At 35.1% G+C, this 2,008-nt stretch overlaps 1 pseudogene; it reads left to right on the top strand.

Annotated features, from left to right (window-relative positions):
• Positions 1-851: 851 nt before the first annotated feature.
• Positions 852-1,796, top strand: LOC104854368 (annotated as a pseudogene).
• The last annotated feature ends 212 nt before the right edge of the window (positions 1,797-2,008 follow it).

Genomic DNA, 2,008 nt, shown 5'->3' with positions numbered 1-2,008 from the left:
CCAAAACTAAAAAAAATTGTTGTATATCTACTATGTGCCAAATATGGGACATTTCATTAAATCGACATATATAGTCACACTTTCATCATTATATGACATCACAAAAAAACTCTAATTTTAAGGAAAAGAGTTTTTGATATTCAGTGCGGAGAATTTTGCCTATTATTTTTAAATATTTAATATGTGTTTTATTTAAATAATCGAGCTATATATTTTGTTTCACTTCTGGCAGTTCAATCTATTGCCTTAATCCGCACACCTGTTTATACAGCACATTCATACCGGGCATGATGGTGCACGCCTGTAATCCCAGCACTCGGGAGGCTGAGGCAAGAGGATCATTGTGAGTTCGAGACCAGCCTGGGCTACATAGTGAGCTCCAGGTCAGTTTTAACTACATAGTGAGACCCTGTCTCAAAAATAAATAAATAAATAAAAAAAAAGGGATTGTTTGAAGCTCTTGAGAGCAAAAACAACAAACAATCAGACTTTTAAAAAACTTTTATTATTACATGTTTGCAGCACATAATAATTACATTTACTATAGGGAAGTGGAAAGTGTACATAATACATTCCTACTCCTTCTTTTTATCCATCCATCATCTCCTTTTATTTTTCCAGCATAAGATTCATTTATTTATGTATTATAATATATACAGATTACAAACCAGAGTAATTGGTTAAAGAACATATAAAACATGTAAAACAAATGTACTAAGTCAAGGTACACTTTTAAATATATTTTCTATGCTGGAGTAAAATATAATTTTTTTGGCGTCTGCTGCCGCTGGTTCCGCCACACTCCAGGTGTTTTTTTCTGAAAGAAAGCTGCCTCTTCCTATGCTTCTAGAATGGCTCTCCCCATCTTTGTAAACTGGGGTGGACAGGGATATGCAATGAACACACTTTCACAGGATGACACTGTGCTAGATCTCAGTTTCTCAAGACCCCTACTGGAGCGCTGCCAGAATGCCAGAAATTACTTGGACTCAAAGTGAAAGACAAACCTGCAGAAAATGATGCTAGGCTTGAAGCTCTCAAACTGAAGCCAAGTATTAAAATCATGATGATGGGAACTCTTGTGGAGAGCTTGGAAGATGTCTTAGGTCTACCTCCTGACGATGATGTAGTTAATGACTTTGACATTCAAAATGAAGTAGTTGAAGTAGAAAACAGGGAAGAAAATCTGTTGAAAATTTCTTGCAGAGTCAAAGGGTACAAAGTGGAAATACTGAATCCTCACGGGGAAGGAGAAAAGCTGTTGGTACTAGATGTTGATTATACATTGTTTGACCATAGGTCCTGTGAAGAAACTGGGCTAGAATTAATGTGGCCATATCTTCATGAATTTCTAACGTCTTCATGTGAAAATTATGACATTGTTATTTGGTCTGCAACAAACATGAAGTGGATTGAAACTAAAATGAAAGAGCTGGGAGTGAGTACAAATGCAAATTATAAGATTTCCTTCATGTTGGACAGTGCTGCTATGATAACAGTACATACTCCAAGGAGAAGACTGATAGATGTAAAGCTGCTCAGTATTATTTGGGGAAAGTTTTCTGAATTTTACAGCAAGAAAATCACCATTATGTTTGATGACATTGGAAAAAATTTTTTAATGAACCCACAGAATGGACTAAAGGCCTTTTATGAAAGGAGACCTAAATCGAGATAAAGACAAAAAACTTTTAAAGCTAACTCAATACCTTAAAGAGATAGCAAAATTAGATGACTTTTTGGAGCTAAATCACAAATACTGGGAAAGGTATCTCTCAAAGCAGCAAGGACAATAGCTACAAGTTATCCTGGCAGTTACTGCAGATACTTGAGATCCATGTTCTTTTTGCTTTTAAGCTAGAAATCAAGATGGTTCTGGACACTGAAGCAAATACCAGACTGCTTATTCTTGGTCTTCCAGCTTTTGTAAATTTAATTTTATATTTTTTGAAGATAATAGCAATATGCTTTTTAAAAATCCTTTTCCCCCTATATGAATATACTGTTA

The sequence above is a fragment of the Fukomys damarensis genome, unplaced genomic scaffold, assembly GCF_012274545.1.
Source record: "Fukomys damarensis isolate Sample0158 unplaced genomic scaffold, DMR_v1.0_HiC HiC_scaffold_39, whole genome shotgun sequence".
Classification (NCBI taxonomy): Eukaryota; Metazoa; Chordata; class Mammalia; order Rodentia; family Bathyergidae; genus Fukomys; species Fukomys damarensis.
The sequence above is the reverse complement of the archived record's forward strand: the minus strand, read 5'-3'. Positions and strand labels throughout refer to the sequence as shown.